Below are 27,995 nucleotides of genomic sequence, written 5' to 3'. Positions count from 1 at the left end.
TTAAGCCATAAAATACCTATCTTTTTAAAATCAGATACGTCATTTCACATTGTTGCTGTTCTAGTACATGCAAGTCCGAACAAAAATGGTTCAAATGGCTCTGAGCACTAAGGGATTAAACATCTGAGGTCATCAGTCCCCTAGAACTTAGAACTACTTAAACCTAACTAACCTAAGGACATCACACACGTCCATGACCGAGGCAGGATTCGAACCTGTGACCGTAGCAGTCGCGCGGTTCCGGACTGAAGCTCCTAGAACCGCTCGGCCACCGCGGCTGGCCAAGTCCGAACAACAGAGCCATTTGGTACTTGGTTGCCACTCTTCCCGTATGGCTGTCAAGCGATGGCATAGTGCCCTGACCATATAAAGCGCTTTATGGTCTCATCTCAAATGAAAATATATCTCTACTGTAAGGAGTAATTAATCAAATTGTTAGTGACAAAAATGATCTGAAAATCCGACATAAAATAATTATAAAGTCTATATGTAATTATTAAATTGTAGTTATTAAAACATGTACACACAGATCGCATACTGTTTAAAACGAATACTTCTTACGTCATACGTATGAGTTATACGTAACGAAGTCAAGGGGCAATATCAGGCACTTCCAGTTAGCTCCATTGCTTCTAACCAGTTTTACTCTAGCTGTACTTTACCTGTAAAATTCCTTCTGCATACGTAAGGAGGTGAAGAATCGTTTAACATGGCATGTGTTTATAAACCCTGTCAAAAGTATTATTCATTGTATTACTAGTTCCAACTTGTAATGTGACGGTATAACTTCCTTACTGAACATAAAACATCACGAAGTACCATATGCACCCACAAAAGTCTATCGAATTATCTTTTCAACAACAACACATCTGACACTATCAAGCCTCATAACGTTATTGAAGCTGGCTCTCGTCATGGCCTTCTGCCAAAAAACAATGTTGCCAACACGTAAAGAAAAATACGAGGGTTTCCGGTTTCACCCTCATACCCTATTATGCCCTAGCTTCTCCTATTTGTCTGCAAAATAAACCTCTATTATCCAAAAAACGCTAGAATGTACTTACGAGATACAATAAACAGGAAAAATGCAAATTTCCCAGTAGTAACGTAAATTTTATAAACATGAATTTGTTTTAGTGACTCATTTTTCTTAGATTCATTACTGGAAGAGCTTCGTTTTTCTTTCGTGAGGTCACGCCTTGACCTGAGGTATAAGAGTGGATAATGACATTATCTCCTCAGCTACAGGGAAAATCCTTGTGACATAACTGTTACATACCGTTTTACGATACTGATACAGCTTATTTTTGAATGTAAACAAGTGACAGACACCCCCATTCAGTGGTGAAGGTCATGCTCACATCTACTATTTTTTACGTCATGTTTATCAAGTAATATTGACACCTGGCCAGCTGAGACAGAACTAGATTCTACTTTTTAATTATCAGATTACTTCACTTATTTTTTGTCTTTTTGCATACAGGTAAATATATTATGTAACCTGTAAATATTAAAGGCAAATAAGCTGACTTTCTCTACTGTAGGGGATGTCAGATGTTGGGTTAAATGCTGTTCTTATGAGCTGCCATATCCACAAACAAGTGCCTGTGACACAAAGTTATTAGGTATTAGTCTTTCTTGTGAAACATTCATACTAAAAGTTATTTTATTATTGTAATTTGGGGATGCGGATGTGGAAGAACATTTGTTTCAATTTAAACATCCTTTTGTTGTTGTAATCATTTGTCATAAGTGAAGTTGGTTGGCACACCTCCACGAAATATGTATGTTTGTATGCACTGTCATTTCAAAAAAATGGTTCAAATGGCTCTGAGCACAATGGGACTTAACATCTGAGGTCATCAGTCCACTAGTACTTAGAACTACTTAAACCTAACCAACCTAAGGACATCACACACATCCATGCCCGAGGCAGGATTCGAACCTGCGACCGTAGCGGTCGCGCGGTTCCAGACTGAAGCGCCTAGAACCGCCCGGCCACCAGCGACCGGCCCACTGTCATTTCAGTTTGTAAGTTAATAAAAAATTGATTAAGTAAGACAGTTAACCATCAAATCTGTATTGTGTTCAACGCGCAAGAGATCATTTTACGAATATCAGATTTATGTTGCATGAAGGGGAAATCCCTGATATAATATTATAAGTTTGCTAACGCCTTGTATTTATGTGTAAACTTGAAGTGCGTTGTTTATAGTGGTGCTGTTACAATTGGAACTGGTAATATCATGCCTTACTTTTTATTCAATAATCCTAATGCAAGACTGTTAGTGGTCGTTTTCTGATTCTGGTGGCTATTTGAGATAATTAATTCCTGGGATATTCCCATCTGTCACATTGGCAGCGTTGAGCCAACCTTCTCATACAAAGCTTTTTGAAAGCGGAGAGTTATGAGAGTTTTGGAGGGAGTTCTACATTTGTGGTCATTTGATCGCTGCCTGGCATGAGGTCACTCATCTCTCAGCCAGTATACGATGCCGATGGGCCACGGTTTGCTGATTTTTTGTGAATAGAAGTGCCACAATTTGCAGTAGCGTGATTCATATTCTGAGCAGCTCATTCCTTGCTGACTCTGCCACTCAACATGTGTTGCCTAATTTGGTTATATTTGCGACATCTAACTGTATCATTAACTATAATTTCGCAAGCTACCCAGATGAGCTGATCTTGGTTGCGCTTTCTCCAACGGTATCGCCCCACAGTGTTTGCATCATTTTGGAACATGATTTGAGTTTTAGTGAAATGTGTTCAAATGGTTCAAATGGCTCTGAGCACTATGGGACTTAACTTCTAAGGTCATCAGTTCCCTAGAACTTAGAACTACTTAAACCTAACTAACTTAAGGACATCACATACATCCATGCCCGAGGCAGGATTCGAACCTGCGACCATATCGGTAGCACAGTGCCAGACTGTAGCGCCTAGAACAACTCGGTCACTTCGGCCGGCAGTGAACTTTTTTCTTTATTAATTTATATTGTGTTTTATATGAATAATCAGCACAAATAACTAGCTATTTATCTCAATGGCGACTTATACTCCAAGGTCCTTTGCGATGTCGTGCAACTTTTTCATGGTTAGGCGACTCACTAATAATAGACACACTTGGGTGCTCACATAACTTCGTTGTTTTTACCGTGACGCCATTATCATTAAGCACAACTGCCAACCTCAGCGGTCAGTTGAACGAAGAATTCAGAGGAAACGACGAGCACTGACACTCGCTCGTCTTGTATGATCAAAGATTTTTTTTATAGTGGGCATTGAGCTAACTCCCCTCAATTTCGATGCACAACTGGGACCAAGCTGTCCTGGCGGCACTGCCACGACCGTACTTTTGGCTGCTTTAGATATCCTGCAGTTAGGAAGCACAGTGAGACACATCTTGCGCGTGCAAAAAGTTGTAACACATATAATCACAGTGTATGCAAACCATGTGTTACTTGAAATCTGCTATTTTGCGTGTGTATCTGTATTTTGGAGGATTTTGTTCAAAAATATTGTGTATGAAGATTTTTTTTATGGCTTGTGAAGATGGCTCTTTTGTTTTCGTTCTGTAGGGTCAAATTGTTACAGCGGTAGCTGGTTGTACAAAAAATTCTAACTTCCTTTCCTCTGTACAAGGAAAGTGCTAGTTGACCGTGATCTACACAGGCAAGGTGAATTCTTAGCCAGGTGGATTCAATGGAAGCGGAGGATGTCGCATCAGAATTTCCACCGGGTGCCCGTCGGCAGCAGTTGCACTGCCTGAAACCCAGGAAACTACGCTGACCGTTACAAAAATCAGCTCGATTCTCATAAACGTGGGAGATATTCCATTCTGGGTAAAACAAACACTGGAAAAATCCGAAGCAGAAGGGAAGAAATGCATGAGAGTGATTGTAAAGGAGCAGCAGGTAGGACAGAATTCAAGAGAGAGACAGGAAAGCACAGCATGGAGATATGAACGATGACGCAGAAAAAAATGCGGAAGAGAGATAGGAAGTTGGGGACAGACATGAAAAAGGCCGAACCACGTAAGAAACAATTTTGGGAAAAGACGACAGACCACGGCAGAAAACTCGGTTCCTGATAGGAATCGCCGGCCGTTGTGGCCGAGCGGTTCTATGCGCTACAGTCTGGAACCGGGCGACAGTTACGGTCGCAGGTTCGAATCCTGCCTCGGGCATGGATGTGTGTGACGTCCTTAGGTTAGTTATGTTTAAGTAGTTCTAGGGGACTGATTACCTCAGAAGTTAAGTCCTATAGTGCTCAGAGCCATTTGAAACATCTGATAGGAATCGGTAGATGAATAGCTGGGCAAGGTAACAGAAACGGTGGAAAGTAACGAGAACACGCTGCTCCAGGCTGAGTCCAATTTCAAGATAGTTAAGGTAACAAACATCTCATTTTCTCAGATGATGCGTACTGTGGAGAAAAATAACTCCCCGATGTCTCAAAGAGTACTGGATATTGAGGAATATTCTGAATCTGTAGCTACAGAACCAGTTCAACGCAGAATCTCAGAAGTCTGCTGCTATGAAAGACGACGTTGAGTTGTTAAGGAGGGTGACTGAATGATCACAAATCATAGCATCATTAATATCACTACGAGAGAGGTGGAGGGCCGATAATCAGTGGGACGATTATGAACATTTGCAGTCTAGTGGCACACATGCATCAGTGCAGGAGAGGGACAGTGAGTTAGGATCGTGTGCAGCATCGGGTCCGTCATGCATTAAAAGGACTTTCATGACAAGCATTTCTCCTCGCTGAGAAAATTCCCCACTTATGGTGCACACCAAAACGTGAACAGGACAGTATTAAAACAGCATGCTGAACTCCTGTGCATTTCGGAGGTAGCTGGAGTTTATGAGTAGCCACAGGAACTGAGTCGTAAGGGTGAAAGTATTAGCAGTCACCAGGCACTGTATAATGTTTGTGGAGTGTGAATCGGAAGTCATGGAGCCACTATGGTCCACTGCTGACCAAAATAGCGTGTGTCTAAGCATCACAAAAGCTTCCCCACAGACAGCAGCTCGTTTTCAAACCTATTCTGTGTACTTCAACGGGATTTCAAAATGGAACAATCCTCTTGACCATCAACAAAGTAGTCGTGAGTTGATTCAGTTATTCGTCAACACAATGTCAACACAACACAACAGATCCCTGCTCTCTGCTGAAAAGAGTGATCTGGAGGTATTCAAGTTAATAGTAGCAGAACCTGATGAGTATGCCCAGAAAGATAAATTAATGGAAATGTATTATTGCGGGAAAGCATGATAGATTATGTGCACGAAAAACAACACAAGGGAAAGCAGCAACAATAGCCAGCAACCAAATGAAAGGCCTAATTGCCGAAATTTGAGTCTCAGATACTCTGAGAAGAGACGCCATTTGGTAAGTGATACAGTAGAAGAACAGAGGGAATTGGAAAATGGAGGAGTGGAAATAGCAGAAATACGATATCCAGTTCTCGACCACAGACAATAAGCTTAACGAAACAATGACCATAAAACCGTGCAAACAGGGGCCAAATCTACACTTGATGCTAATGTGTGACGACATGTTGACCAAGACTGGAGCACTGAAGTAGCAACGTGTCCCATCACAGATAGTAAAATTTGTAATGTTCTTATTTGTTTTTAGTAGTAAGCCTTTATGTTATATTGGCTGCCACAATTTGTGCAACTGTTTGTAGTTTAGGGGAGAAGTAAGGCGTAGAATGCTGCACAGGACACTGAAATTAGATACACCTTCCAAATATACGAATTTTTACTACTATATAATAGCATCGGTATGCCCACATTTCAAAATCGCATGGCTCAATAATCCCATGCTGTATGAGCATAACGCCTATTTTGGCAAATGTTTTAGATAATGAAGCGCTGCTGGAGTCAGTGACAATGTTTGGTGTATTCTGCCAAAACGTATGATTTTTTGTCTTCCAGAACAAAGCAGGATATAAGGTAACAAAATGAGATGTATCATTCCTCTAAAATTGCATCTTTCTCATGGTTCAAAATGGCTCTGAGCACTATGGGACTTAACATCTGAGGTCATCAGTCCCCTAGAACTCAGAATTACTTAAATCTAACTAACCTAAGGACATCACACACAACCATGCCCGAAGCAGGATTTGAACCTGCGACTGTAGCGGTCGCGTGGTTCCAGACAGTAGCGCCTAGAACCGCTCGGCCACCCCGGCCGGCTTTCTCATGGTGCCCTCCCTTATTCTGTGATGTGTTCTTGTCCATGTTGTGTGAAATGAGGTTATGTTTCTTTTTTTGCAATAGTATATCTTTCTTTCAGGGAACGGTTAGTATCAGCCAATGCTTTTTTTTTTAAGTTATAAAGGGTATAGGGAATCATGTTATAACGTGAGAGGTGATTGTTGTGTGTGGCTTGAGGAAGGTTCAGAGATGTTGTGTTCTGCTTGTCCAGTAAATTAACAGCAGGTGTTATTGTGAGATGGTCCGCCTCCTTAGCAGGGTGGGCAATTTGCTTTCGGCAGTGGTGAGGCGAGCAAGCCTTGTTTGTGGCTCTGCTGTTGTGCTGCTTGCGAGCGAGCGCGCGTTTGTTTACTTCTGCGTAGCAACTTGTCTTTGCATCCGAGTACACCAGTCATCGCCTGCCTCGGCGGTCGAGCGGTTCTAGGCGTTTCAGTCAGGAATAGCGCGACTGCTACGGTCGCCGGTTCGAATCCTGCCTGGGGGATAGATGAGTGTGATGTCCTTAGGTTAGTTAGGTTTAAGTAGTTCTAAGTTCTAGGGAACTGATGACGTCAGATGTTAAGTCTTATAGTGCCCAGAGGCATTTGAACAATTTTTGAACACCAACCGTCATGTCATTTTCATATTGTCAAGCCGCTATTAAATTAACGTTTTCTTTGGATCTTGAATGACCAAAAGTGTATGAGGCAGAACGGTTTATGACAGACGAAATACGTCTCCCGCTGCAAGATGTTCTCGGAATTCATTTTTCGACCCTTAGAACCACTGTGTACATAAAGCTGACAAATGAAGAACTCTGGGCTCGGTATGCGCGGCTCCCCCCGTCAGAGGTCCGAGTCCTCCCTCGGGTATGGGTGTGTGTGTTGTTCTTAGTTTAAGTTAGAGTAAGTAGTGTGTAAGCTTATGGACCGATGACCTTTTAGCTCTTTATTCGCACGAAGTAATGGCCGCTATCGACAGGGGATCTCAAGTTGATTCCGTATTTCTGGATTTCCGGAAAGCTTTTGACACCGTTCCTCATAAGCGACTTCTAATCAAGCTGCGGAGCTATGGGGTATCATCTCAGTTGTGCGACTGGATTCGTGATTTCCTGTCAGGAAGGTAGCAGTTCGTAGTAATAGACGGCAAATCATCGAGTAAAACTGAAGTAATATCAGGTGTTCCTCAGGGAAGCGTCCTGGGACCTCTACTGTTCCTGATCTGTATAAATGGCCTGGGTGACAATCTGAGCAGTTCTCTTAGACTGTTCGCAGATGATGCTGTAATTTACCGTCTAGTAAGGTCATCCGAAGACCAGTATCAGTTGCAAAGCGATTTAGAAAAGATTGCTGTATGGTGTGGCAGGTGGCAGTTGACGCTAAATAACGAAAAGTGTGAGATGATCCACATGAGTTCCAAAAGAAATCCGTTGGAATTCGATTACTCGATAAATAGTACAATTCTCAAGGCTGTCAATTCAACTAAGTACCTGGGTGTTAAAATTACGAACAACTTCAGTTGGAAGGACCACATAGATAATATTGTCGGGAAGGCGAGCCGAAGATTGCGTTTCATTTGCAGGACACTTAGAAGATGCAACATGTCCACTAAAGAGACAGCTTACACTACACTCGTTCGTCCTCTGTTAGAATATTGCTGCGCGGTGTGGGATCCTTACCAGGTGGGATTGACGGAGGACATCGAAAGGGTGCAAAAAAGGGCAGCTCGTTTTGTATTATCACGTTATAGGGGAGAGAGTGTGGCAGATATGATACACGAGTTGGGATGGAAGTCATTACAGCATAGACGTTTTTCGTCGCGGCGAGACCTTTTTACGAAATTTCAGTCACCAACTTTCTCTTCCGAATGCGAAAATATTTTGTTCAGCCCAACCTACATAGGTAGGAATGATCATCAAAATAAAATAAGAGAAATCAGAGCTCGAACAGAAAGGTTTAGGTGTTTCGTTTTTCCCGCTCGCTGTTCGGGAGTGGAATAGTAGAGAGATAGTATGATTGTGGTTCGATGAACCCTCTGCCAAGCACTTAAATGTGAATTGCACAGTAGTCATGTAGATGTAGATGACCTCAGCAGTTTGGTCCCATAGGAACTTACCACAAATTTCCAAATCTATGCGCCGACGTTGTGCGGCGCCATGCAAACGATCTCAAGTTCTGATATTCTGACAGGCATACAGGGGCTAATGTGGTTGATTACGCTGGTTCTGATCTCCGAACGTTGAGTAGTTTCGACGTTGAGGGTTTTCCAACTACCGTTTGAGATGCTGTTGGACGTTGTGGTGGTCATCTCTTCGCCGGCAGAACGCAGTTTACCATAACTAGCCCTCGCAGCGCAGAACGGTGGAACAAAAACGTGGTTCTTTATGTCAATGATGCCAGAGTTCACTAAGTGAACGACTAGCCAAAAACAGAGTCCACATCAAATCAAAGTCGTTATAAGCGTGATAGACTGTTCAGGGAGCAATCAGAATCAAAATGTAACACAGACAAGGTCAATCACGATACAAAACGATGGCAAGTGCCAAGGCTGCAAGGAATTAGCGAGACTAAGTTCAAGTGTTGGGACGCGGTGTTTACCGGCATCCTCGCGTCAGTGTACGAGACCACGTATTTCTACGGCTATGGCGGTGCCCCTCACGGGAGCAAGGTGCGGAGTGTGAAGCCTGAGAGTCTCTGACATGTCTTCCATACCTATACTCGGGTGGGAGGAATAATCAGAAACACTGTCGATTACTAAATCTGCCACATCAAAACGTTCAGCTCTGAATCAAGACTTGTGATAATTTAAACGGATATGGTCTTGGTTTTATTGCCTATACTTTAAACGTTCCGAAAATTTCACTACTCCAGTCCTCAGAATGTGTCTTTTTGAAATCTGTCCTTTGTTTGTTAATCCTAGCCAGAGCTTCAAGACTGAATCAAGAGTAACGGAAGTTAGTAACTTTGGTTTCACAAAAGATTGTAAGTAAATTATCATCGACATCAACTAGTCTCTTTTTCATTTTCTTGTGATACGTGTGATTGTACTGACTCATCAGATTTTGTACCATGTCAGTTAGTTTGAAGGAGTCTTGAGTTGTGAAACTTTCAAACATTTAAGTTACTTTAAGTATTAATATTATAGTTAAAATGACACTTCATTAAGAAAGAACGTAACAACGTGTCTGCACCGCTATTACTTTTTTTGTGAATACGCGTGGAGCACACACGTGAATCTATGATGCTGTACTGAGACGTTTATTACGAAGAACAGTGTATATAAAAGCGCAGCTGAAGGGCTGTTGCCCACTTCGTACATAATTTGTGTAATAACTGTGCGGTGGAACCGATTGCCTTCTCTTAACAAGAAAGCATACTCTATTAGTTACTGAAGTTATTGCCTTCAAGAGTTAAGCAAGCTGTATATTGAGCTGTGAAGTCATTGGCTCATATCTTCCAATACGCATCATCACACTGAACGTGTGAGGAGAAGGACAGGATTTGTCCCCAAAATCGTATCCAGCACACAGCACGGACAGTTTTTCGGCCCATCCCACTCTTCTGGGACGTTTTACAGGCTGCTGTGAGACTACGAATTTCATATCTGATAACAATCGTATATAAATGCAGAATTATTGGTTGATAATGTGTGACTAGCAAGCTGCCATGAGGTAGCTGGGCCAGGCAACTCAGAATTTGAACTGATCAGAGCATCTAGGCTATTGCAGGAGAGGGCTACTAAGTCACAGCGGCTCAGTGACTTGGAAATCCCGAAGTAGTAAGGGGGGGAGAGTGCCATCGCGTTCTTGAGGAAGTGAGGCAAGATGGCCCAGGAGTGACTATGTTAAAACTGAAGTCTAACATATTCACTGAAAACTCTACAATTGCTACAGACATGCTACGGAAAATCTAAAGAGTTGTCGGTTTCCCGGTAGTAAGACGAGTTCACTAAAATCGTGATTATGTTTACAAAATTACTAGTAACAAATTTATGAATACTTTGAGGTAAAATTGTTTATAAAACCAGTAACAGCTATTGACGGAAACATCCAGTGTAAGCATGTGCCCGACCATTATGTAGATCTTGGTGTCAGCTGTGGAATGAGTGTGTTTTGTTTAGCAAATAAACAACTAGTTTTAAATTATTTACTGACAATTTGACTAACATAGGACTACAGTTCCAAGGTGAGTAATGTTGCTACGTTGCTTACTTTTTCCGCAGTTCCGTTTCAGGTATTTAAGAGTGAATAAAAGTAGTGGAACAACGAAGACATCACCCCACTCTGCATTTTTGCCATATTTAATCAAGATGACAGATCGAAGATGACGACAACAGATACGGCAATGTCGCAGTGACGTCGTGGCAGGAAGTTCAAATTTTGGAAGCAAGATGGGTCAATTGAGCTACCTGCACTATCCTAAGTCCCTCCCTCCCCCCCCCCCCCCCCCCTCCCCCAGAAAATGGCAGGAAGTTCAAATTTTGTTGGTATAAAGGCACTTGGGCTACCTCTGAAACGTCCCCTTAGAAAAATTGCACATGACTGTGCTTAAACTGACACACAGTACTTTTAGCGCAACGCAATCTACTTTCAATAATCCCTACAAAAGAATGGCCCTGACTAACAATAACCTATACCTTTCATGAATCACTTACCTCACAAAAATCTTCGTTACTCAAACTACTGCAATACAGCGAGCACCACTACTCCTGGAAATGGAAAAAAGAACACATTGACACCGGTGTGTCAGACCCACCATACTTGCTCCGGACACTGCGAGAGGGCTGTACAAGCAATGATCACACGCACGGCACAGCGGACACACCAGGAACCGCGGTGTTGGCCGTCGAATGGCGCTAGCTCCGCAGCATTTGTGCATTGCCGCCGTCAGCCAGTTTGCCGTGGCATACGGAGCTCCATCGCAGTCTTTAACACTGGTAGCATGCCGCGACAGCGTGGACGTGAACCGTATGTGCAGTTGACGGACTTTCAGCGAGGGCGTATAGTGGGCATGCGGGAGGCCGGGTGGACGTACCGCCGAATTGCTCAACACGTGGGGCGTGAGGTCTCCACAGTACATCGATGTTGTCGCCAGTGGTCGGCGGAAGGTGCACGTGCCCGTCGACCTGGGACCGGACCGCAGCGACGCACGGATGCACGCCAAGACCGTAGGATCCTACGCAGTGCCGTAGGGGACCGCACCGCCACTTCCCAGCAAATTAGGGACACTGTTGCTCCTGGGGTATCGGGGAGGACCATTCGCAACCGTCTCCATGAAGCTGGGCTACGGTCCCGCACACCGTTAGGCCGTCTTCCGCTCACGCCCCAACATCGTGCAGCCCGCCTCCAGTGGTGTCGCGACAGGCGTGAGTGGAGGGACGAATGGAGACGTGTCGTCTTCAGCGATGAGAGTCGCTTCTGCCTTGGTGCCAATGATGGTCGTATGCGTGTTTGGCGCCGTGCAGGTGAGCGCCACAATCAGGACTGCATACGACCGAGGCACACAGGGCCAACACCCGGCATCATGGTGTGGGGAGCGATCTCCTACACTGGCCGTACACCTCTGGTAATCGTCGAGGGGACACTGAATAGTGCACGGTACATCCAAACCGTCATCGAACCCATCGTTCTACCATTCCTAGACCGGCAAGGGAACTTGCTGTTCCAACAGGACAATGCACGTCCGCATGTATCCCGTGCCACCCAACGTGCTCTAGAAGGTGTAAGTCAACTACCCTGGCCAGCAAGATCTCCGGACCTGTCCCCCATTGAGCATGTTTGGGACTGGATGAAGCTTCGTCTCACGCGGTCTGCACGTCCAGCACGAACGCTGGTCCAACTGAGGCGCCAGGTGGAAATAGCATGGCAAGCCATTCCACAGGACTACATCCAGCATCTCTACGATAGTCTCCAAGGGAGAATAGCAGCCTGCATTGCTGCGAAAGGCGGATATACACTGTACTAGTGCCGACATTGTGCATGCTCTGTTGCTTGTGTCCATGTGCCTGTGGTTCTGTCAGTGTGATCATGTGATGTATCTGACCCCAGGAATGTGTCAATAAAGTTTCCCCTTCCTGGAACAATAAATTCACGGTGTTCTTATTTCAATTTCCAGGAGTGTATTTCCAAATTCAAGTGCCCAATTGGGCTGGCGACCGTCAATTTTTTTTCATTCACATGTGAATTTTACCACTTTCATTAATTCCGAAGCTTAAAGTCTATTTAGTTTTTATGTTAATTTCTCTATATTCCAAATTATAAATTAAATTGTGGAAGAATACGGGTATGTGTCTTGGTAGCTGGTACTTCAAATTGCACGCATTGTGAGCTGCACACGGAACTTCCCCATAAGATGACAGAGGTCCTTATGAGGAGCTTCCGCTTTTCCGTCTGACGGCAGACGACAGGTGTGACAATCAACCGAGTTACTGTACAAATCATCATTCTCCTTTGAGTTGGCCATGGGAACGCTGTCGCTGTAAAGCTTATCAACCTCCCATGAAAGGCTTTCGAGCTCAGTGAAAAGACAAACCGCAGGATTATCCCCTGCATAAGATATGCAGTGGTTAAGACTGGAATCATATGACGATACAATTTGGTTCGCTGCCGCATATGGTACGTGTTTTTCTGTAAAGGTGGTATGTGAGGCTGTAGGGTCACCTTCAGAGCAGATCACAGGAGCGAGGAGGCATTCAAAATCGGCATACACTACATATGTGCATCGCTCCTCGTGGTGAGAATTCTAGAACTTTATGAATTTGTTTTCCTCAGTAACTGATCTGGGTCCTTGGATGCACCACTAATAACTTGTCTGAGGAGAAATAATTCAAGCACATTAAGCAAATTGACGTGATTCGCGTTATAATGCCATTTCCCCCAAAGATAATGAAGAGTTGTCTCTTCAACACCAGAATCAACTTCGAGGGGGGGGGGGGGGTGGTGCGATAATTCGATGAAGAGTACCGCACTCCATTTAATGACGGGATCCTGCGGATCATTGACTACCTTGAGGAGCTCCATTTCCATGACAGGAAGGCATGCCCTTAGAAAACCAATAGGTCACGGTACCCTCCTGCCGGGTTCTCTATCCCTCGATCCTCGTGAACGAGATTCACTCCTCAAAGATGTCTGCAATCACCGACAATTCTATCAGCGTTATGGTATCACTTACCTGATGTCCTTCACTAAAAGAACAAGAGAGAGAACTGCCACTAGCCACAGGATGTTCTCTATTACTATTAATACTGTTTTGAGTCCACACCATCGATGATAATGTTGGGGAAGAGCAAGTCGGTATGGGCTGAGTTTACGCCGATTCTGACAAGGCTGATATGATGATGATGATGATGATGATGATGATGATGATGAGGACGATGGAGGAGGATGTTGCAGTGCTACTGGGTCAGAGGAATGGGAGCGATGGGAGTGCGCTCCCTGCCGCCGTTGGATAAGCAGCTGCCAGCAGCAAGTCGTATACTCTTAGCTCACTTATCGCGCTTTAGTATCTGAATAATGTGAAATCCCGTAGTCTCCTTCTGCCGCCGAGCAGTGTGTCAGCAGTGCGCAAGTAGCAGCATTACTGCATTTACTAGGCAATCTTGTATTTTAATAACCGTTTAAATTTTGTGTCGAATTGTTTGTGCTCTCTGTGGATTAGTTCAGACGTTCTTTGCACAACAGTTTTTAGCATGGATAGAGACTGAGACTGCTCGGTACGGATGCAGGCTGAGTTGGTATCCCTTCGCTCCCAGCTTCAGGCAGTGTTGGCTTCAGTCACACAGCTTGAGGCTGTTGCCAGTGGACATCACTGTGGGGGTGCGGATGGGGGTTTGCCGGGGACGGCCATCTCGTCCCACGCATCCCCTGATCGTACTACGGCTGTGGCTGCCCGGGACACTGCCCACATTGAGGCTGACCCCTCACCTGTGGTAGAGTGGGAGGTCGTCTCAAGGTGTGGCGGGGGCGAAAGACATTCTGGAGGGCTGAACGGAAGGCCTCTCCAGTTTGTCTGACAAACCGGTTTCAGGCTCTGTCTCCAGCTGATACTGATCTTTGGCTGGACATGGCTGCTTGTCCTGTTCCAGAGGTTGCCCCCCAGTCTGCAAGATCTGGGCGGTCGCAGAAGGTGAGCTTACTGGTAGGTGGAGCTCCAACGTCAGGCGCGTAATGGGGCCCCTTAGGGATATGGCAGCAAGAGAGGGGAAGAAAACCAATGTGCACTCCGTGTGCATACCGGGGGGAGTCATTCCAGATGTGGAAAGGGTCCTTCCGGATGCCATGAAGGGTACAGGGTGCACCCATCTGCAGGTGGTCGCTCATGTCGGCACCAACGATGTGTGTCGCTATGGATCGGAGGAAATCCTCTCTGGCTTCCGGCGGCTATCTAATTTGGTGAAGACTGCCAGTCTTGCTAGCGGAATGAAAGCAGAGCTCACCATCTGCAGCATCGTCGACAGGACAGACTGCAGACCATTGGTACAGAGCCGAGTGGAGGGTCTGACCAGAGGCGGCAACGGTTCTGCGACCGTGTGGGCTGCAGATTCCTCGACTTGCGCCATAGGGTGGTGGGGTTTCGGGTTCTGCGGGATAGGTCAGGAGTCCATTACCACAGCAGGCGGCTACACGGGTAACAGGGGTTGGGTGGCGTGGACTGGGCGGTTTTTTAGGTTAGATGGCCTCGGGCAAGTACAGAAAGGGTGCGGGGTAAACTCAGGACATGTGGGGAGCAAGCAGCAATCGTATTGTAATTGTAAACTGTCGAAGCTGCATTGGTAAAGTACCGGAACTTCAAGCGTTGATAGAAAGCACCGAAGCTGAAATCCTTATAGGTACGAAAAGCTGGCTGAAGCCAAGGATAAATTCTGCCAAAATTTTTACAAAGGCACAGACAGTCTTTAGAAAGGACAGATTGCATGCAACCGGAGGTGGCGTGTTTGTCGCTGTTAGTAGTAGTTTATCCTGTAGTGAAGTAGAAGTGGATAGTTCCTGTGAATTATTATGGGTGGAGGTTACACTCGACAACCGATGTAGGTTAATAATTGGCTCCTTTTACTGACCTCCCGATCCAGCAATATTAGTGGCAGAACAACTGAGAGAAACTCTGTAATACATTTAGCATAAATTTCCTCAGCATGTTATAGACTTAGGTGGAGATTTCAAGTTACCAGATATAGACTGGGACACTCAGATGTTTAGGACGGGTGGTAGGGACAGAGTATCGAGTGACATTATACTGAGAGCACTATCCGAAAATTACCTTGAGGAGTTAAACCGAGAACCTACTCGTGGAGATAACATCTTGGACCTACTGATAAGAAAACTTTTCGATTCTGTAATCGCTGAACAGGGAATCAGTAATCATAAGGCCGTTGCAGCATCCCTGAATATGGAAGTAAATAGGAATATAAAAAAAGGGAGAAAGGTTTATCTGTTTAGCAAGAGTAATAGAAGGCCGATTTCAGACTACCTAACAGATCAAAATGAAAATTTCTGTTCAGACACTGACAATGTTGAGTGTTTATGGGAAACGTTCAAGGCAATCGTAAAATGCGTTTTAGACAGGTACGTACCGAGTAAAACTGTGAGGGACGGGAAAAACCCACCGTGGTTCAACAACAAAGTTAGGAAATACTGCGAAAGCAAAGAGAGCTTCACTGCAAGTTTAAAGGCAGCCAAAACCTCTCAGACAAACAGAAGCTAAACGATGTCAAAGTTAGCGTAAGGAGGGCTATGCGTGAAGCGTTCAGTGAGTTCTAAAGTAAAATTCTATGTACCGACTTGACAGAAAATCCTACGAAGTTCTGGTCTTACGTTAAATCAGTAAGTGGCCCGAAACAGCATATCCAGACACTCAGGGATGATGATGGCATTGAAACAGAGGATGACACGCGTAAAGCTGAAATACTAAACACTTTTTTCCCAAGCTGTTTCACAGAGGAAGACCGCACTGCAGTTCCTTCTCAAAATCTTCGCACAAACGAAAAAATGGCTGACATCGAAATAAGTGGCCAAGGAATAGAAAAGCAACTGAAATCACCCAACAGAGGAATGTCCACTGGACCTGACGAGATACCAATTCGATTCTACACAGAATACGCGAAAGAACTTGCCCCCCCTTCTAACAGCCGTCTACCGCAAGTCCATAGAGGAACGGAAGGTACCAAATGATTGGAAAAGAGCACAGATTGTCCCAGTCTTTAAGAAGGGTCGTCGAGCAGATGCACAAAACTATAGACCTATATCTCTGACGTCGATCTGTTGTAGAATTTTAGAACATGTTTTTTGCTCGCGTATCATATCGTTTCTGGAAACCCATAACCTACTCTGTAGGAATCAACATGGATTCCGGAAACAGCGATCGTGTCAGACCCAACTCGCTTAATTTGTTCACGAGACTCAGAAAATATTAGTTACAGCCTCCCAGGTAGCTGCCATTGTCCTTGACTTCCGGAAGGGGTTCGATACAGTTCCGCACCGTCCCCTGATAAACTAAGTAAGAGCGTACGGAATGTCAGACCAGCTGTGTGGCTGGATTGAAGAGTTTTTAGCAAACAGAACACGGCATGTTGTTCTCAATGGAGAGACGTCTACAGACGTTAAAGTAACACCTGTGTGTGCCACATGGGATTGTTATGGGACCATGGCTTTTCACAATATATATAAATGACCTAGCAGATAGTATCGGAAGTTCCATGCGGCTTTTCGCGGATGATGTTGTAGTATACAGAGAAGTTGCAGCATTAGAAAACTGCAGCGAAATGCAGAAAGATCTGCAGCGGATAGGCACTTGGCGCAGGGAGCGGCTTCTGACCCTTAACATAGACAAAAGTAATGTATTGAGAATACATAAAAGAATGGTTCTTTATTCTATGATTATATGATAGCCGAACAAACACTGGTAGCAGTTACTTCTGTAAAATATCTGGGAGTGTGCGTGCGGAACTATTTGAAGTGGAATGATCATATAAAATTAATTGTTGGTAAGGCAGCTACCAGGTTGAGATTCATTGGGAGAGTCCATAGAAAAAGTAGTCCATCAACAAAGGAGGTGGCTTACAGAACACTCGTTCGACCTATACTTGAGTATTGTTCATCAGTGTGGGATCCGTGCCGGGCGGGTTGACGGAGGAAATTCAAAGAAGAGCGGCGCGTTTCGTCACAGGGTTATTTGGTAAGCGTGATAGCTTACGGAGATGTTTAGCAAACTCAAGTGGCAGACTCTGCAAGAGAGGCGCTCTGCATCGCGGTGTAGCTTGCTGTCCAGGTTTCGAGAGGGCGCGTTTCTAGATGAGGTATCGAATATATTGCTTCCCCCTACTTATACCTCCCGAGCAGATCACGAATGTAAAATCAGAGAGATTCGAGCGAGCACGGAGGCTTTCCGGCAGTCGTTCTTCCCGCGAATCATACGCGACTGGAACAGGAATGGAAGGTAATGACAGTGGCGCGTAACGTGCCCTCGGCCACACACCGTTGGGTGACTTGCGGAGTATAAATGTAGATGTAGAACAGCCAGACTGTGGTGATGGTTCCTGATGCTGTTGTTGCTGCTGCTGTAGACCCGACCTGGTAACTTGAGGAGTGGTGGTTCGTTGCCCGGCCCACGGACGCCAGGGCGGCGGTGCCGGGGCGGCGGGGGCGGCTTCATACGCAGCGACTAGCGGTGCCCCTACAAGCGACGCGTGCCTTACTGGGCACTATTTTGGAGAGGAAGAAGGTTAAGGTTAAGCAGACACCAGTATGCGTGACACACTGTTTTATGGCTGCGGAGATGGGACCGCTATAGAAAAAGAGATAAAATAAATAATAGTTAGGTACATTGCTTACCGCTGCTCGCGCAGTGAACGGAAGTATTCTGACGATCGTAAGGTTATAAGCTTTTATCTCTCTGGCTCAAAGGCATTAACACTTCATCAGATGACTCCACCAAACCCTCAAAGAAGTCATCATCATCATCATCATCTAGTAGGCCCAGATCTGAGCGCCTTTTTCTGACCCATTCAGACATGTCATCGCCCTCATCAGATTCGACATCCGGCAGAAGGTCTGTCAAGCCTACAACAACAACAGCAAATAAGAAATATAAACCGAAAAACAAGTATGAAATAAGAAAATTTTGAATCGTTACTATGTTGTTGTTGTTGATGTGGTCTTCAGTCCTGAGACTGGTTTGATGCAGCTCTCCATGCTAGTCTATCCTGTGCAAGCTTCTTCATCTCCCAGTACCTACTGCAACCTACATCCTTCTGAATCTGCTTAGTGTATTCATCTCTTGGTCTCCCTCTACGATTTTTACCCTCCACACTGCCCTCCAATACTAAATTGGTGATCCCTTGATAGCTCAGAACATGTCCTACCAACCGATCCCTTCTTCTGGTCAAGTTGTGCTACAAACTTCTCTTCTCCGCAATCCTATTCAATACTTCCTCATTAGTAATGTGATCTACCCATCTAATCTTCAGCAATCTTCTGTAGCACCACATTTCGAAAGCTTCTATTCTCTTCTTGTCCAAACTATTTATCGTCCATGTTTCACTTCCATAAATGGCTACACTCCATACAAATACTTTCAGAAATGACTTCCTGACACTTAAATCAATACTCGATGTCAACAAATTTCTCTTCTTCAGAAACGCTCTCCTTCCCATTGCCAGTCTACATTTTATATCCTCTCTACAACGACCATCATCAGTTACTTTGCTCCCCAAATAGCAAAACTCCTTTACTACTTTAAGTGTCTCATTTCCTAATCTAATTCCCTCAGCAGTACCCGACTTAATTCGACTACAGTCCATTATCCTCGTTTTGCTTTTGTTGATGTCCATCTTATATCCTCCTTTCAAGACACTATCCATTCCATTCAACTGCTCTTGCAAGTCCTTTGCTGTCTCTGACAGAATTACGATGTCATCGGCGAACCTCAAAGTTTTTATTTCTTCTTAATGGATTTTAATAACTACCCCGAATTTTTCTTTTGTTTCCTTCACTGCTTGCTCAATATACAGATTAAACAACATCGGGGAGAGGCTACAACCCTGTCTCACTCCCTTCCCAACCACTGCTTCCCTTTCATACCCCTCGACTCTTACAACTGCCATCTGGTTTCTGTACAAATTGTAAATAGCCTTTCGCTCCCTGTATTTTACCCCTGCCACCTTTAGAATTTGAAATAGAGTATTCCAATCAACATTGTCGAAAGCTTTCTCTAAGTCTACGAATGCTAGAAACGTAGGTTTGCCTTTCCTTAATCTTTCTTGCAAGATAAATCGTAAGGTCAGTATTGCCTCATGTGTTCCAACATTTCTACGGAATCCAAACTGATCTTCCCCGAGGTCGGCTTCTACTAGTTTTTCCATTCGTCTGTAAAGAATTCGTGTTAGTATTTTGCAGCTGTGGCTTATTAAACTGATTGTTCGGTAATTTTCACATCTGTCAACGCCTGCTTTCTTTGGGTTGGAATTATTATATTCTTCTTGAAGTCTGAGGGTATTTCGCCTGTTTCATACATCTTGTTCACCAGATGGTAGAGTTTTGTCAGGACTGGCTCTCCCTAGGCCGTCAGTAGTTCCAATGGAATGTTGTCTACTCCGGGGGTCTTGTTTCGGCTCAGGTCTTTCAGTGCTCTGTCAAACTCTTCACGCAGTATTGTATCTCCCATTTCATCTTCATCCACATCCTCTTCCATTTCCATAATATTGTCCTCAAGTACATCGCCCTTGTATAGACCCACTATATACTCCTTCCAACTCTCTGCTTTCCCTTCTTTGCTTAGAACATGGCAATTAAGGCTGTGAAACCACCACGGGAGGCCAGACGTCGAGAGTCTGCAAGGTCCAGCCCCCTCTTGTCTCTCCTCACACTCCAAGATAAAATCCTATAACAAGGAGATGAAATTAATAAGGTGAATTTAACATACATACCAAGATTAACACTCAAAATACTAATTATTTAATCACTTGGGAATTCTAATCTACGCCTCTTCCTTCTACACTCTGACGTTTTGCTGCAGCTATCTCTTTCCATCTTCTGGAGAGCAAACAACAAGACGACGGAACGCACAACAAGGCAGAAAGCCGCCGACTGAGGACAATTGAGGTTGGTTGTGTGTTTATATATAGACCGAGGCGACCAATGAGAGAGCTTCATTAGAATTTACAGCCAATGAGAAGCTTTCATGGAACGTCACTATTTCTGGAAGGGCTTGATGCGACCATAGTCTCTATCTCTCCTAGTAACAAGAATGCTTTTATGATTAACAGTGTTTTCACAAGTGTGCAAATACATGAAGAAGGCTTTTAGCGGTGAGAAGTTTACCGTTTCTGAATGGTATGTTGAAAGCAGGAGATTAGGATTTCCAGGTGATGCCTCATTAGGACCATCAGGAAGAAAGCAATCGGTATTATTTTGGGCTATTTTCATTAACATGTCCTGTTAGGACAAGATTTTCCATTCAGACAAGCTGAGACAATAAGAAATCTCCTACAAAAGCGATCGTTAACTATTTCTGCAGCACTTCACTATTTCCAACAGGTAGACTCGCTTCTTATTTACATAGGGATATGATGCCAGTATAACTTTGAGAACCTTTTAGCTGCGCCTGCGCGGGTGAGCCTCTACGCAAACACCTCGTGCTTGGCAAATAGGCCTGCTTAGGACCGGCAGCATGCGTGGGGGTTGAGTAAACACAAACGCGGCCGGAAGCATCTCGCTAGGAACAATGCTCCCTGTACTATTCTGGGAAGCATTGGAACAGATATCTATAGCGCGACCTGTGATTTCAGTATATCATTGAGAACCTTTTAGCTGCATCGGCGAGGGTGAGTCACTTGGCAATTAGGTATTTGCTGGACCGCAGGTAGAGAATGGCTCTGAGCACTATGGGACTTAACTTCTAAGGTCACCAGTCCCCTAGAACTTAGAACTACTTAAACCTAACTAACCTAAGGACATCACACACATCCATGCCCGAGGCAGGATTCGAACCTGCGACCGTAGCGGTCGCGGGGTGCCAGACTGTAGCGCCTAGAACCGCTCGGCCACCCTGGCTGGCTGCAGGTAGAGAGGCATGGCGCCAGCAATAGTAAACGCGTGTGAGACCTGAGGGTGACTTGGCTCTTATTTACATAGACATGTGACATCAGTATAACACTCGAAGAATTCTGACTGTATACCCGGAAATAGAGGCAACTTTCATCTGCTGGCTGTAGGTGACAGCGGCCTGAGAGCGATGGCTCACGCTTCTGCGTATGTCTCTCCGGTGGTGACTCAGGGCGGTGGAAGTGCGAGCGTGCGTTGCAGCCTCTGATACGTTGCGGTTGACGATAGCTCAAATGTGTGTTTTACGTGCAGTAAGTGTGCACTACATTGTTTTCGGCTGTCTAAGCGTCGTGAACATGGTTGCATAGCATTACACATGCATTATCTTTTGACAATTTACGAGTAGTTTGCAGGTCTGTAGGGTAGCCGGCCGGAATGGCCAAGCGGTTCTAGGCGCTGCAGTCTGGAACCGCGCAACCGCTACGGTCGCAGGTTCGAATTCTGCCTCGGGCATGGATGTGTGCGGTGTCCTTAGGTTAGTTAGGTTTATATAGTTCTACGTTCTAGGGGACTGATGACCTCAGAAGTTAAGTCCCATAGGCCATAGTGCTCAGAGCCATTCTGTAAGCTATTTAGTGTGAACAAAACACATCAGAGCGAGTGCTTTTTATCAGTGTAATAAATAAGCTATGTGAAATCCGTCCCTAAATAAATTTTATGCACTATTTCGATTGTTTATAATTAGTGAACGTGTCTGCAGAGCGTTTTACATGCATTATTTCGGTTATTTACGAGGTCTGTAGTCTATGTAGTGTGACACCAAGCACATCAGAGTGAGCGTTTGCATCAGTGTAATAAATGAACTATGTGAAATCCACACCTAAATAAATTCTTCCAAAATAAATAAAGTACACTTCTTCCTCTCTCCGGCAGCCCAGAAGAGGCTGAGTCCTTTTCCCACCATTTTTCCCCCAGACCGCCATCTTCGATTACGTCATGGAAAGGCTGGCAGCGCCCTCTGGTGGCAGTTCGACTCTGGACCTCACTGTGAACACACTGGAACAAGGTACTACCTCTAATTGTTTAAATAAAGATTGCGTGCAAAATAAAGACTTACATCCATTCTACCCAGCTGAGACTGAGTACTTTTCCCACCAATTCCAAGGAAGAGGTGGCAGTCGGACGACTTAGGTTAGTGGAGGTAGCCCAAGTGACCTATTTTCGTGCCATTTTCTTAGGTTGGTGGAGGTAGCCCAAGTGACCTTTTTTCCTGCCATTTTCTTAGGTTAGGTAGCCCAAGTGACCTTTTTTCCTCCAAAATTTGAACTTCCCACCATTTTCTTCGGCAGGGGAGGGGGTAGGGGAGGGGGTAGGGGAGGGAGGAGGTTAGGTTAGTGGAAGGGGCCCAAGTGACTTATTTTTCCCCTCCAAAATTTGAACTTCCCACCACGACGTCATTGCGAAATTGCCATATCTATCGCCGCCATGTTGGATCTGCCATAGTGAATAAATTTGGCAACAATGCAACATCTGGCCATATGAAGCTTGTCCCCCTACCAATAAGGCTAGTTATTACTATTATGTTTTAAACTGAATAATGTGATACGACGTTGTCAGTCAACCAAGAGTATATGTTGCATCAATATAGATGTATAGATGATATAATAAAGCTGCAGTTTTAATGATTCTGTTCCTCAGCTGCAAGCTCTTAGATCACTACGTTACTGCCTAAGACTGCTCTGCCTGAATTGTCAAATTATTTATTTTTGTTGCCTTGAATATGTAATTTGTTCAGTAACATCCCATGGGAGGCCACTATTCGACTAGATTTATGTACTATTTGAATAAACATATTTTCAGAGATTAATCCATTTGTTGTACTCCATATTGTCACTACGAGATCTTCTCTTAATGTTTTTATTTGACGATCACAATCCATCTACTGATCTGTTTAGTTGTATCGCTATTTGTATTTGCTGGTTAAAATGATTCATGAATAATCCAAGATTCTGTAAGGGCACATGGCAACAGTGCATGACCAAATCCGTTTTCATTGGATGACTCGCATTAAAACCTGAGGTCGTGCATTCGATCGCTGCTGGTCAGGTAGCAAAAAACTGATGTTCACTGGCTTTTAATTTCGCACTGTTATTACCCAATTTCCAGTGAAGTTTCACTAGCTACTATACAACACCATTTGTGCTAATGAAAAGGGGTGACAGATCTCCAATAAGTTCTTTACCGATGTCGTATCCAGTAACAGGGTACTCTCCAACAGAGGTAGTAGCCAGCATTTACAGTATTACTAGGACTACAGAACATTTGAAATGCAAGTTCCTTTGAAATGCAGTCATTTTGTGTTGTCTTCTGTCCCTGATAGTCAAAGCGTACCATGGAAATTTTATAAATGAAATTTATTTGCAGCATGTCAAAGAGAAAACTTAGTGAAGTGCTTCACAGAATAGCTCTGTAAGAAATCAATATTCGCGATACACATCTCCAAAAGAAATAAAGCAGTGTAAAATGTCCACCTTGCCTTGAACTGAGTGCTATATCAACGAAAAATGTTGGGAATGAATCTTCCACGCTACAGGCGATTGTGCATTATTTTGAAATTTCCTGACATATTAGTAGTCGCTGTATGAGGGGGGTGGGGGAGACACCTTATATCCACCATTTGAAAATAATGTAATGTAATCTGTTATTTTACAATTAAAAATTTAGAAACTGTTATTGTTTATAATGAATCTTTATACCAGATTCCATATACGTATTAAATTTTTCAGTTAAGTGCAATCCAAAAATTTAAGACTCCGTAGTAGATGTCACTTGCCTCCATGACTTTCATCTTCAATATTTCCATTATCAGGGCGTTACTTACACGTCATTATCTCTTTAAAAAGAATGTTGTGAGTAAAAGTCAAGAACAATGTTCGAAATTTGCATTTTGAATAATTTTTGTGGTGATCGTAGCTTCCCCCCCCTCACCCTTACCCCTTCACTTAATGTTATTCAAAATGCATTGATATTGCTAAGAAGGACAGTGCCCCAGTGCCCATTCATTGCGGAAGAAGTCGACGCCTCACCTGCAGACGCCAGGAGCTGAAGAACTACCACCTGGACACAACGAGAGCTGGCTGGTGTGGAAATCTTTAAACAGATTACGATCAGGAGGTGGACGATCCAGAGACAACCTGAAGAGATGGTGCTTCATAACAGTAGATACGTCCTGTGATTGTGGACAAGAACAAACTATATATATATATATATATATATATATATATATATATATATATATATATATATATGGCTACTGTAAATTTTTATGTCTCTGACTCGAGAATAATAATAATAATTGCTAAGAATGTGGTAAAATGCATTTTCAGGTTGTGGACCCTGCTCACACATCACAACATCTTTAAAAAGTATCTTCTTAATATGTGTCAAAAGCAATTAACGAATTATGTTTTCCTTAACTTTTTAGGGTGAAAAAAGTACCATTCCCCCCTCCCCCTCCCCTGGTAATGCGCATTAGGAAAAATGCGCTGATATTGCTAGGGTTGAAATGTGTACCAGACTGGGACTCGAACCCAGAACCTCTCTTTTAGGGTTAATGTTCTTATGGACTCAGTTATAGAGGCACGAATCATTGTCCCTCCTTACAGCTTCAGTTCACCCAGTTTCTCACACCTGTTTTCCAAACTTGTAGAAAACGCACTTATCTGCGTATTCAGCGTTCTTCAATTGATGGGTGATAAAAAGTGTCCACCTGAATTGGCTTTCTCTTATGTGACAAATTCTAGATCTTCTGGGAACGATTCATCTCAAGGAAAAATACGCCTGGACTACAGGGTACCATCTCCGAAAGAAGCTCCTTCTTGATCTGAGATTAGGAGCTGTGGTAGAGAAGCGGTGATAGAGGATGACTACATATAGAGTGATTAGGGTCGGACATCAGTTTCACCTCTCATGCTCTCCGATAACAGCTCTTTCCACATCCGGACGACCAATGCCAGTAAAATTATAAAGACTCTGAGGTTGGTTCGAAACGGCCTGATTCTGGCGGCTTCTGTGTGTACGATGTAGACCAAATCCGTTATGAACACTTATCAGAGATTGAGTATTTTATTTTTCAACATGTAACGCATTTCAGAATTACATCTTCATCATATCTGTGGTGACTCGTTGACTGAAGTTCTCTTAACTAGAAGGATTCAGGGAACATAGATTAACTGGAAAGACGCCGTAAGATCTAGTAAGAAAGATGATGTTTAATAGACTGAACTACCACAGCCAGCAGTATATTTAGACCCTGATTTAGAGAAACTGTGCCATAGACTCAATGAACTCATTGACCAGTAAGCAATTTTGTAACGCACTCTGACTTCGAGAGAGGGATAAAGAATGATCACAGTAGCGCCAACTTCCAATAAGTCGCGCAAATACCAACTGGATTGCATAGTTTGGATACTTCAAATACTGTGAAAATCACTTTTAAGATTCAAATGGAATTACAGAGTACACAAATGTTCAGTTTATAGCCGAACACAGTGTAATGAGATCCTGGCCCTTGATTGTAAACACACTGCTTTAACATAAAAATGGTTAATTGTTGAAACACCGATTTAGATCATTTGAATACTGACGTAACTCGTAAGATTAAATTTCCGTGCACTATTACGAAATGCTGAAAGGATGAATACCATGCTGTGTGCAAGTTATTTCGCAAAGCCATGATGATACACACGTTGTAGAGAGAATATGTCACTACAGTCATGCATTCATTAACCAGTATCAGAACTCATCTTTATAGAAGAAGTTATCACGTGCTAAGAAAGGGGCGATTACTATTATTAATTGGGAAAAGCTGTATATCAACTGAGTTATCGAGCGAGGTGGCGCAGTGGTTAGACACTGGACTGGCATTCGGGAGGACGACGGTTCAATCCCGCGTCCGGCCATCTTGATTTAGGTTTTCCGTGATTTCCCTAAATCACTCCAGGCAAATGCCGGGATGGTTCCTCTGAAAGGGCACGGCTGACTTCCTTCCCTAATCCGATAAAACCGATGACCTAGCTGTCTGGTCTCCTTCCCCAAACAACCCAAACCCCAACTGAGTTATTTCATTACCTGAAAATTTTGTACCCAGCGAATCAGCGTAAAGGGAATGGTTCCAACAGTTGTGCACAAGGTGACGTCCGACGATATATAACTGAGTTCATAATATTTCGAACAGAAGGGCTACGACGCGATCCAGTAATCAGCCTCCAACTTACTTATAGAACCAGGACACTGAAACTCGGTAATATCTAGCGCGTAAATATAGGTTCATCTCAATAATTTATTACAATAAAGTATAAGAAATGTCTGCAAAATAAACTGTCCGATACGAATATCACACGAATGAAATGATACAAAACCTTCCTTCTTAGCAATCACTGCAAATAAATGAAACAGTCTCACCAAATTTATGATCTCCTGCCACCACTTCAGAACTCCTCACTCGACGACGCGGAACAAAGTGTGATTTTAAGGTACACAGAAGCGTCTGTCAAGCTAACCGCTATACTTCCTCATTTGATGAAGATAATATTTGGTTTGTGGGGCGCCCAACTGCGAGGTGATCAGCTTCCAGACAAGGTCACAATTTATACACAGTCCAATAAACAGATTTACATGTTATGCAATATTCTATTAATAATTTGGCCATTAGGAAAAGCAGAAACACAATTACATTAAAACAACATCTTTGTGTATTACTTATTATAACTGTTAAATAAAGGTAGTCTAATACCGGAAAAAATTGTAGGAAGTGCGGTTTATAAATCGAAGCCGATTAAATAATAATGAAGTATTTATTCAAATTCAGAATAAACATGAAACTTCATTTCGGGTGACTCTGGAAAAACAAAAACACAGGAAGCTACCATGACAGAAAAATAATAATATGAGTTTTTGATTGACATCATTAGGGAGACAAAATCAGGAACAAAATCAGTGCTCCTCATATGTGCAACTCGAATTTCCAAAAGTACAGGAAAAATTACCCAAAGAATTTCGTATCCAAAATGCACAATGAAGAAAACAAATTGCGAGCTGTTAAGAGTGCGAACTCTGATATGTTGAACTAAGACCTCATTCTAAAGCAAAAAACGACACAAAACTTCCAACTGCACCATCAGCATGGGACGACAGCCATGAAACAAATGATAATCGGCTCGAGATGACTCCCAGGTAATGAATAATTGTCGGAATCGGAATGCTCTTAGGAAACGATGGCTGGGAATTTAAAGTTCTCTGTACTCAGCCCATACTCTCTTTGGATAAGTGGCAGCAAGCTTGCAGCCAATGTGAGGAATATAAATGTGCTCTGAAGCATGAAAATACATGAAAACGCCGCAAAAGTTACCCTGATATGTCATACGTACATGTATAGACAGTTTCTAAGATTTGCACGAGTTTGAATGTTGTTTAACTATTCATTAACGAAGCATACAAAGCGTCTAGAAGGGGAAATATACACAGTATTGATGGAACAGAAAATACTGTTGAGAAGAGGCTAAAATTTTTCGAATTTCGTGGGAAAGGAAACGAAGGATTCTTGTTGGCATCTGTGCTATAAAGGTACTTGCTACATCTCTAGTGGGGACTTTGGGTGCAAGAGCACCATTGCGCCCACACATAAGAGATTAACTCATGGAAATACCAGAGTAGGCACGAAGAACCGCCCCAGAATTGCTACCCTGCCTGAG

This window comes from Schistocerca gregaria, chromosome X (genome assembly GCF_023897955.1).
Source record: "Schistocerca gregaria isolate iqSchGreg1 chromosome X, iqSchGreg1.2, whole genome shotgun sequence".
Classification (NCBI taxonomy): Eukaryota; Metazoa; Arthropoda; class Insecta; order Orthoptera; family Acrididae; genus Schistocerca; species Schistocerca gregaria.
This window is presented reverse-complemented; position numbering follows the sequence as displayed.